The following is an 11,468-nucleotide window of genomic DNA, read 5'->3' as shown; positions in this document are numbered from 1 at the left end:
TGTAACATATGTGTAAGGCTTGTGTGAGAGTGGCGTTCGTCTTCAAGACAGACAGGCAGTTACAGCAGCGCCTTTCATTAACCCACCCATTGATTTATGATTACATTATGCTAATGCCTGCTTCTACATACTGTCATCCACTCTGTTTCCCTGATTTATTTCTTTAATTTCATGTTTCGGTGCAGTTGGTTAGCTCATTCTGAGTTGCTAACACTCCTGAATGCCACTGTCTGCTCCTCGTTCTGCCAGTCTGACGCGGCTCTTCAGAGGGGCGTGGTGACACACTCGCTGGTTCCAGGCTTCCCTTTGCGGTTTACAGAAAATGAAGGAAGAAGTATTCATCTGTGTTCCTTCTTGAGGGAGATTCTTGAGACCTGTATTTCTGGAAACATTTTCATCCTCATATATCATTGGTCAAATCAAGTCACACGGCCACTTTAAGGTGGCGAAGAAGAAGAAGAAGAATTGTGTTCAACTATGTGGATTGTTTGTGAAAGTCTCACGATGGACTGATTGATTTGTCACTGATGTGACATTGTGTGTTGGTGTGTCCCATCATCAAAATGTCTTGTTATTTGATTTTAAAATTTTATATGTAAATATATAAATTAATGAGTGCACATAGTGCACTTTTCATGCTGGTTGCCTATTTCAAACATCAAATGAAGCTGAATGGAACCGACTTATGCCCTCCTGCACTTGGTCTATAGTGGCTGAGCCTGTCTCTTACAATATCACATCTATTACACGTTTTGACACTGACCTCTTTCTAGAATGCAGACACACCATGCTTGACCTTATTTTCCCTTTCTTATATTTTTATTATTTATTGTTTTCTACCTCTGTTTTCTATCTCCATTGTATTAAGAATAATTTATTTGGGGCTACTTTTTCTACATACTATCTTTTTTTCTCCTGATAAAACAAAAAGCATAAATTTGGGTTTTATATGATTCTTAGTGTTTTTTGTTGTAGAAATTGTGCTTACTGTTGTCTGTTGTGTTATCATGATAATTAACTTGGTCAGCTGGATTCCTACAATCTGTAAGCATGACAGCTCGGATATAAAGGGATTCTGGCATCCAGGAGCCAAGGAATGCCACAAAGTCACACTGAACAACAAACCAGCACAAAGGGTTTAGTGGGAGGGAAAAACACCAGGAGCATGGCGGCCTCTGCTTGGGCAAAAAACAGCAGAGAAATGAGCAGAAGGTGGGACTTGTAGTTTCAACTTTTCCAGGTGAAACTTTCCAGGGTGGTGGAATTTCACATCCAGGACTGGGCTTTTGACTCTGTAGAATGGGAGGCTGGGTCCAGCATTTAGGGCAGTTAGAACGTTCTGTGGGTGGAGTCTGGCAATTAGAGGTCCTTGGGGAGGGGCCTGGCCACTGGCTTGAGGGGCTTACACAACCACCTCTGAAGATAGGCTTGGTGAAGGATTAGGTTGGCCTGTGGGCATGTCTGAGAGGGGATTGTTCTAAGGAAGTTCTTTGAAATAGCTAAGAGCCTGCCTACTGTAGGAGACTTGATTCCCTGGACAGAGGTTCTTAAATGTGTGCCAGTGTGGAGAACCTGTACTGAGGACAGCAGGTGAGCAGCAAACGAGCCATTCGTTCACTTTTCTCTGCTCCTGACCGTCGATGGAGCAGTGTTACTCTTCCCTCAGTGTGACTTCCGGCCATGAGCTGTAACAAACATCGCACCCCCAACATTGCTTTTTGTCAGAATATTTTATTAAAGCAACGGAAATGAAACTAGAACAAATATCTCTAAGAAGTCCCTGTTTTTAAGTTTTTTTTCATAATTTATGTTTCTTTAACTAAAGCCAAAGAGTTGCCATATTATATGTATGACAGTTGTACATGGGGTGAGTTTCAAATTCTATTTTAAAATAATAACCTTTTCTTCCCCTTCTTGGTCACGGTATCTTGATTCCTGGTGTGGTTTGAGATTTTTATTATAATTGCTAATATTTCTTGACTTGTTATTTGTGGGATTAATTTAAGGTAGAGGATAGGAGTGTTTTCATTTGGGACATATTTTCTCTCCTCAGCGCCTCTAGTCCTCTCAAATTGGAACCACTCTAAATTAATGGCTATGAGTATTTTGGACCCAGGTTACTTAAATGGGGCTGTTGCGGCAGGCCTCTGGCTGCAAATTCTTCTTTATTTTATGGATATTAGTGTGTGTGTGTGTGTGTGTGTGTGTGTGTGTGTGTGTGTGTGCATGCTCTCCTAGCTGACCTAAGTGACTCCCCTTATAGCCACTGGGGAAGAAGGATCAGGAGAATTTGATAAAATGAGATTGATCGTGGAGGGCCTGGCTGTGACCCCACTTTCACTTGTGTGTTTCCTTTTGGAAAATCCATCTTGATAGACTTGGTTTTTATCTCTTCACTGTACCTAGGAGGCCAATCACACCAAACATCTAGAAACATCTGTTAAGGGAAGGTGAAGTGTTAGAGACATTATCCCACAAAGGCCAGGGGCCCCACCCCTTTTCTTTTCCTCAATATGCAAGCGGAGTAGGAAACATCCAGAATCTCGAGAAGACTTCACTTTTAAAAATTAAAACTCTGCTAAGTGAAAACCAACGTTCTTGAGAGCACTCCTGGAGTTCCACAACTACAGAGATGAAATCCTCTGCTTTGTCCACTTACCACAAAGAGGGATGCTAAGGACAGGGCAGGCTGACAACAAACAGGGCGGACATGGAGAGTGAGGCAGAAGGATGAGAGAACCGGTGAGACGTTAAAGGCATGTGTCAAATCTTGCTAGAGACTTCCTAGGTCAAACACAGATGTGTAAGTTTCAGGAAACCTCAATGGAGAGGAGGGCAACCACAACACTCAGAGGCTGTGACTCTGACATGGGATGTCCTGCTACCCAAGTCAACAAAAATTTCAGTTTTAATCTGAGCAAAATCTAACCATATTGGAACAAAATGCCTAGACAAATATTCAAAGAATCAAGGTTGAGAAACTGCACAGTGGACCACATACAAGCTCTGTTCTAGGTGAGGCCATGGCAAAAAAAAAAAAAAAAGGAGAGATGTGTGCCTTCTCCTCACACTAACAGGCGGTCATTGCCCAGGCGGAGGAGCATGGCTGAGCGAAAGAAATCATCTAGACAGTCAAAGAATTAAATTAGATCGTCTTCGTGAGACAATAGATAGGGAAATCTGATAGAAAAATAGAATACAGAAAATGGAGAGTTACAATGTTTGACAATTTTTATGATAATTTTGCTAAAAGCAATCAGCAGAAAGATTCAAGATGGAAGGAGAATATGGAGAGTACCAGGAAATTCCAAGCAAGAGCCTCACAAAGAGTCCCTGTATCAACTGTTAAGCATCAAAAGAAAAAACCATCATGAAAATGCAAAAACGAAAAAAAATACTGCAATAGTTGCAATGAGGATATACTCATCTCTAAATCCTCAGTTTAGAAAAAAAAAGATGAAGCTCATAGAACCCTGGACTAGCATGAAAAGGTACTGCCCACACACGTGATACTGGTGTGAACAACATGGGAGTATGCAACAACTTAGTGATTGGATCTGAGGCCATCTCCAGGAGGTGGGACCCATACTCCACATTGTCACTAGGATGAAGAACCTATCACTAGACAGGACACAGAGCCCGGGAAGAGCCTACTACTACACTCTGCTAAACAGGCATAGTTTTCAACTGATTCTTTACGACGTGGTGCTATTCCCATGTATTAGTGCAGCTTCCAGCGCTCATCAGAGAAACTACTTTCTGCCATAGAAAGTGATTAGCACAAAGACCTACAACTGGTCAATGTATACAGACTAAGATACTGTGGAATGCTCAGTCCTAAACGGAACATCAGTATTCGACTACCTTCTTCCAAGGCTCAGAGGTCAGAGTGGAAGGGGAGAGGAAGAACTGGTAGGGATAGAAGTGCTGGATGACTTCAGGGGAAAAGTCTTTTCTCATTGCAGCAGGGTAGTCCACACTGCTGTGTGCACATACGAGTCCACAGTGGTTATGACTGCACACACAAGACCTGTGCAGTCTCAAGCAAGACAAACAACCAGAAGAAGGGAGGTCATCACAAGGTCCTACCCCCAATTGAGGAGCTGCTGGTAGTGAATAACATCAGAGAGAGAGTGGGGAGAGAGAAAGGGAGAGAGAGAGAGAGAGAGAGAGAGAGAGAGAGAGAGAGAGAGCACTTTAAGCATGTGGGCCCTGAAAATCCCACAATTCTCCAGTAGATGGTCTCACATCCAGGAATATATGGGCAACACAAATTGTACTTGATGAGTTTTTTAAAAAAGGACATGAAGTTAGAAAGCTTAGAAGTTAAGGGTGAATATAACCAGAATAGATTGTATAAAATTATTGATGAATCTATGTGTATATGTAAATAGCACAAAACTCAAAGCCCTTGTAATTAAGTGCTCTCTTTATATTTAAACTTCCCTTTCAAGAAGACACAGAAAGTAACTTTTAATATAAGATAAACCCAATCTGAGGACATTTGTCTCCAATTGTCTTGCTTCTGTAGCAGTTCTGGTTTTCTAAGATGATCCTAGACACTAAGTCCAGTCTACATAAATGATAAAGGGGAGTTGGGTGGTTAGTATAGGAGCAGACGTAACACCACATATCTTAGTCACTGTTCTATTGCTGTGAAGAAACTCCACGACCAAGGCAACTATTATAAGACAAAGCATTTAACTGGAGTCTTGCTTACAGTTTCAGAGGTTCAGTCCATTATCATCATAGCAGGAAGCATGGGGGCGTGCGGAAGGCTCTGGAGCAGTGACTGAGAGCTGCATCCTGATTGTAGGTAGAGAGAGACAGAAAGACCGAAATTGCCATAGACTTTTGAAACCTCAAAGCTCACCCCTTCAACAAGACCACAGTTCTTAATCCTTCTACTCCTTTCAAATAGTACCACTTCTTGGTGACTAAGGATTCAAACATATGAGTTCATGGTGGCATTTCTTATTCAAACAACCGCAGCATGCCATAGACAGAGATAGCCTTGAACACACATGTTTTGAACGCACAAACACACACACACACACACACACACACACACATCACTAAACTCCAGGATGAGAATACTGTATTTGTTTAAATAAGCAATTTACCTGAGCAGTGAATGGTGGCTGAATTCAGTAAATCTGAATTAGTACAGTGATTTGTGGTCATGGGTAAGAGTCCATGTGGAGTGATTACTGTGTGGGGTTGGTTATATACAGTGATCCAGGCAGGATCTACAGGGCACTCCACCAATGGTGCTGATTCTATAGCAAGATTGCACGCCTTGCCTATGTAGTAGAAGAGGGATGTCTGATGGGAAAGCCATTCTAAGTGTCTGTGCTGAATATCTCACCCCAGGCCTTAAGGATGTGACCTGACTCAGGTCAGAGCTTTAAAGAGCTCCAATGGGGCTGGTTTCTTACAAGAATTCCCTTCTATAAGAAGGGAAAAACATAGATGTGCGTAGAGGAAGACCATATGGTGAACATGGGAAAGATGGCCACCTGCCATCCAACACACTTTAGGAGTGAGGAGAGCAGATGACCCCTTGGCTATCGACTTGTGCTTCCACCACCATGGGATAATGAGTATCTTTCCCTTGAGACATGCTTTTATTTCTAAACCTCAGCATACCAGCACACAAGGCATCACACTTCCCAATCAGAGCCTGCTGGAGGAAGTCCAGGAAATCCATGCTTCTAAACATGAGTAGGAGACCACAGCCTCTGCCAGCTCATTCCAGGGAAGACCTGAAGACCTGCTGGCCTCCTGGTCTTGTTCATAGGGCAGCATGGGTCTGCCTGAAGAGTCTCTTGCAAATGTAACTGTTATATTCTTCTAAAGTAAACTTGCCTTATGAGGCTTAACATTTGTAGGCATGGAAGTTGTAATCTAAAGTAATACTTGTCTTACTAAGCACATTAGTGGTCTCTGTTGATCATCCGTTTATCTCTGTATGTATCTATCTATGACCTAGCAAACAATAGGTCTTTATTACCTATCAATCAACCATCTGTTTCATATCTATTTACCTATCATCTATTCATACACCTAGATATTGTTTATTGAATGACCCTTCATCTATTTATCTATTATCTATCAGTCACCTATCAAATACCTATAGCCTTTTAATGTAATAGACGTGACTGTTTAAAGCCAAAGCAGTGTTACTGTTCCATAAATCTGTGACATAAATAGGGTTAATCTATGTTCAGATGAGTATAAAGTATGAAAATACTTGAGAGTTACTGTTTCCCAGAAGTTATTAAACAAATCCATTTTCTTGTGATGTTAAAAATGTGTACCATAATTAATAAAGCTCTAAAATTATCCAAAGAAATATGGATAAAATTCAATATACTAAATAAAATGCAATTCTAAAATTCACATTAGAAAATGAAAGGAGATACAGGAAATAAAAAGGAGAGAAAACAAATAATAAAATGGCATGCCTGCCAATGCATCTGTCAGTAATGATATTACATATATAGATTGAATAACCCAATCAAATTTCTGGGATTACAATACTTATATCAATAATGATATTACATATATAGATTGAATTAACCCAATCAAATTTCTGGGATTACAATACTTATATCAATAATGATATTAAATATATAGATTGAATAACTAAATCAAATTTCTGGGATTACAATACTTATATCAATAATGATATTAAATATATAGATTGAATAACCCAAACACACTTCTTGGATTATCGTGGTGAATTTGGAAAGATCAATTCAATTATGTCTATGAGTAAAATGCAACAGAAAAATACAAACAGGTTGAAAATGTAATATTAAAAATGATATTCCCTGGGGTTAGGGGGCCCCAGAATGGAGTGAAGTTATAATAATAAGAGGCATATGGTCCGGAACAAGAGAATGGAATCATCATGACAATAGACTCAGAACCAGAAGGGAAAGAAGTTATAATAAGATGTGTGATCCGGAACAAGAACAGGAAAGCCTCATGATGGTGGGCCTGGTGGAAGCGGCTTCTGTCCATGACTCTGCTGTGGTTTGGGGACAGCTCTGACTGCAGAGACAGACTCCGTATTTGTGAGCTCAATGGAAACCACCAGCAGCAAACATTGAAATTAATAGTATTTTAGTTTAGGGTTTGATAAAATATATTTAAATGTATTTAAATATATAGTTAAGCACTAGCTAGCATTTACTCTGAATCATTCTATACATTTTCAGAGTTAATTCCATTTTCCAAGTGAAACAGAAACACTATATTGCCAGCGAGATGATGAAATAACCTGAGACTGCATAGCTGTCATAATAAACACTCAAATAAAATTTCCCATCCAGATAAAACTACAGTGTAAGGCATGGCTACAGAGTTATTCTTTCCTTTGCTCAGATTTTAATTGGTTTTTATGATTTCTCTAGAAACACCAAGCATGCAGAAGTATGAGGGAGAGAGGGAAAAGGCAACATTGTTGCTGTCTTTAAGAAAAGAAGTGGTTAATACCAAGACGGCATGAGCGTAGACAGAATTATAGCTTGTGTGATACAAATCCTTTTAAATAACGGGCATCGATCGCCACTTATCATAAGCTGGAAGCTCAAAGGTCTTCCACATCCTCTCTCTTGTGCCTTCTCTTCTCAGAGTCAGTTCCTGGAGATAGCTGTTTGTTATGGCAGCCTGCCGTGTTTGTCAGGACCGGAGTGAATCAGACATTTGCCAATATGCATTCTGCAGAGATCACTCAGTGCAAGCAGCCCACTGTGCATGGAAATTCGTCTGCAAAATTGACAGCTTGATTTTGATTGTACGCTAGCACGAGGCAGCATTTACACCTGTCTGATAGGAGTTACAAAGGACAAGAAGAAATTCTGCCTTTTACCAAATGAGTGTTTATCCAGCCTTTTCCTTGAATGTGCCACAGTCAGGGCTGGACATGGGAAGCGGGGGATGTAAGTGGCGCTGAAATGCTTGAACATTCAAACAATGCAGTCTTGATTATAATGAGTGGTTGAGTTTTATCTGGATGCAAGCATACAAGCCGAAATGTCTGTTATTCTGTAACAACAGCGTCTTGGGGAATTAGCCACAAAATGCCTGTTTTCTTAAAGATGGTCCATTCTACCTTTGTATGAACACCAAGGGCAGCTATCTATTGAAGTAACTAGATCTTCTAAGTTGATTAAATATGGATGCAGGGAAGGCACATTGGTAAAAATTTCAGTGACTGGTGGAGGCAGAGAGCATGGATAGGTGGGTGCCTGTGAGTCGCTCAGAATTTCCCACCTCCTGTACACCCAGACAAGTCCCTGTATCTGCCTCCAAGCTGACGGCACGCATCTCAGACATCCTGAGGCAGAGGGGTCTGGGTTTTGGTGAGAAGTTGTTGACTACTCTTTCTCTGGTCTCCTAAGCTGAAGAAATACCATGCTGCCAAGCTCCGAGCAGCAGTAGGTTTTACTCAGAGCCTGTGAGTGTGTTGAGCAGCCTGGATACATCATCCTATTTACTCCTTAAGTAAATAAAAAAGGCCAATGTGAGGCCATATTCACGGACACAGAATGACGGTATTTTCATATAGCGTAGATAACATCAGAGGGTTTTTCTTTTCAAAGCTTATTTCCCCTGCCACTGTCTCACATTGTGATTACCTCCATTTTCCAATTCCTGGCTTGCTGAATTATTCTATTTTAGAAATCCACTGTAATAAAGTACTTGGGAGATGATATTTGAAACTGAAGATTGGGATAGAAAGGATAAGAACATGACTTATAATCTAATTTAGTGATTATGGGGATGGTCAGAATGAAGGTATAAAAGGAAAAATGTTAAAAACAAACACAGAAAAACTAAGAATCACGTCTGGAAACGCTAATGTCAATTCTGACAACATTTAACCAGGAAAGATAAGATAAATGTTATCTAGAAAATCCTTTAGCAGAATTTATATAGCTTACGCCCACACTGATTTCATGAGCATACTGGCATAGATTCTTAAAATATTAATAAGAGGTGGGTCTGTAGAGATGGGTCACTGGTTAAGAGCCCTTGCTCTTTTCCAGGGGGCCCTGTATCCAGCCTCCAAAAGCACGAGGCTTCCATGTGATACATGTGAATCTGAAGAAAGAGGACAAATCATTCTGTTGGTAAACTGGCCTATTGGTACACCACATTATTCCAAAAAGATAGAATTTCATAAATCTTCCCAAACGTTTGTTTCTGCTGTTCTCTACAGACATATAATGCAAATGGTCTTTTTGTAGTCCCAGTCCAGTTAAAGATTAAAGCTGGCTTTGGAGTAGGATTGTGGCTCTCTCCTTCTCTAAACACAGCTTGCTTATTGAAGAGAATTCCAAAATCTCTGTCTTATGTCAGAAGAGACACCTGATATAAAACAGAAGAAAAACTAATATTTAGGACTATTTTATTTCCACTAATCTCATAATCTTTTGGTTTTCATATTGACTCTTTAACAGTTTTTCTCAAGATACACATTATCTCAAAATTCAGAAGACTAATAAATATGTATATATTATATATACTTATATATAATAAATTCTAAACTTTTGTCATAATATTAATAGTCATATAGAGTATAGCTAATTCTAGTAAAAGGTTTCCTCTACCTTTCTGTACATGATTTTCGGTTTGAGTCTCAGTTTTCTGCAGTGAACCATGAGCATGCCCAACAGCGACCGTTGAAGTCTCCAAAAGGAGGATAGGACCTCACAATGACGATTCCTCCAGGGCTATAATAATACCACTAAACTGGAAAACATCACCTAAGGATTGGCTTTGGCCTACAAACTGCTCAGAACAATTTTGAGGTGGCTATCTAAGACGATCCAGTCTCACAGACTACTCTAGCCAAGACACGAGAAAAACCCTGCACTTTCCCATTACGCATAGACCAGCTCAAATCCAGCTACCTCTCCCAGGACTTGACAAATAACCCAAATTTTTCTTTTCAGGATCGCCTAAAGATGCTGCCACTCCCAGACAGCAGGAAATGAATTTAAGAATACAATGCCCATATTCCCAAGAGGCAGCATAGGTGGTTTTGGTCATTCAATGGGTTATGTATATTTGTCATTGTTTAGGGAGGCTTGGTTACAAATTGTTATTGATTATATTCAGGAGGAAAGTTAAACAAAGGATCTTAGATTCAGAATCCTTGTTTTGAAAAGAAAAAAGGGAGATTAGATATGATAGGACAAAAGGCAGGGTAGATTACTGAATCTACCCTGAAAAGATAAAAGGGAGAATATAAATACAATAAAAATGTAGGTTATTAAATCTACTTTTAAAAAGCAACTACATTTTTTAAATATTTTACATTGGATTGGAATTTCTTATATTGTATACAAATTTTGTATGTTGGTACAAATTTGAGATCAATTTTGTTAAAAAAAATACTGTACATATGTGTCTAATCTTGGTCAAGGTATTACCTGTACAGCTCATTTAGCAATGTAATGCAAATTTCTAGTTTTTGAAAGTTATTATTACCAACTGTTTAGGCTAATAATGCAGGCTAGTAAATTAAACTTGTAGTCATATTAGGCATGTTTTCAAGGTCAAACGGAGATAAATTTTAAATAGAGAGGCATCTTAAAACACTTCAGAGATCTACAGAATATGGCATTTAAGATGTTTTAATAACATAAACTTTTTCATGACAATGAGATGTGTGTGCTCCTAACAGCATCAATCTAATTCAGAGAAGATAATGAGCATGAAAGAAACTCCACATGGATTTTACTTTCTTTGCAGCAAAAGTAAGAAAATGCCCTTGCCTGGACTACTGACAGTATGCTCTCCTAATTGTACAAGCAGGACACAAAAGAGAGTGACTGCCAAACATTGTTACAACAAGATGGGACAGCCCTTCAGACTATCCTGCTACGCAGAAAAGCTTGTTGAATATTCTAGGTCTGTAGGCCATATATAGATGCCCCAACATTGTAGAGAAACTTTGGGTGACTGTACAGGCAGCCAGATGTCTCTGTCATTACTCACTGTTTTTTTTTTTTTTTTTGAAGTCACTTGCTTGCACTTACTGCCTACTCAATTAATATTATTTCCTTCTTGGGACTCTGAGGTAGTTGAAGACTAGATATCTGTCTCTGAGTTTTTATTAGAATAGGTGTCGTGTTGTTGGAGGAAGTGTGTCACTATGGAGGCAAGTTTTGGGGTCTCATTTATGCTCAAGCAATGCCGAGCAAGACAGTTCCCTTCCTGTTGTCTTTGGATCAAGATGGAAGGACTCTCAGCTCCAGCACCGTGTCTTCTGCATGCTGCCTTGCTTACTTTCATGACAGTAATGAACTAAATCTCTGAGCTGTAAGCAAGCCACCCCTATTAATGTTTTCCTCTATAAGAGTTACCATGGTCATTGTGTCTCTTCCCAGCAATAGAAACCCTAACTAAGAAACTGGGATATCTGAGTCATTTAGGGAAGCAACAAGAAC

This window comes from Myodes glareolus, chromosome 1 (assembly GCF_982192425.1).
Source record: "Myodes glareolus chromosome 1, mMyoGla1.1, whole genome shotgun sequence".
Taxonomy (NCBI): domain Eukaryota; kingdom Metazoa; phylum Chordata; class Mammalia; order Rodentia; family Cricetidae; genus Myodes; species Myodes glareolus.
The sequence above is the reverse complement of the archived record's forward strand: the minus strand, read 5'-3'. Positions refer to the sequence as shown.